Source organism: Apaloderma vittatum, unplaced genomic scaffold (genome assembly GCF_000703405.1).
Source record: "Apaloderma vittatum isolate BGI_N311 unplaced genomic scaffold, ASM70340v1 scaffold41335, whole genome shotgun sequence".
In the NCBI taxonomy this organism is placed as follows: domain Eukaryota; kingdom Metazoa; phylum Chordata; class Aves; order Trogoniformes; family Trogonidae; genus Apaloderma; species Apaloderma vittatum.
In genome coordinates, this window is record NW_009716129.1 from 3,555 (window position 1) to 3,798 (window position 244).

Consider the following 244-nt stretch of genomic DNA (forward strand, 5'->3'; position numbering starts at 1 on the left):
CCAGCGATGGCCCACGGAGATGCGGCTGACGCCCCGGGAGCTGTCAGCACCTCTGCTCTAAGCAGCTTTGTGCAGCCACAGGATCCCGGGAACGCCAGGTCAGCACATCCCAGGGCCTGGCACACAGCGTCTGCCCGCAGGGAAAGGGCCGTACACCAGAGCCCGCCGAGCGAAACGCGGGGCTGACGCCCCATAAACCTGGCGGCACCGGGAGGCGGATGCGCGGCCGTCGAGTCCTACTGCC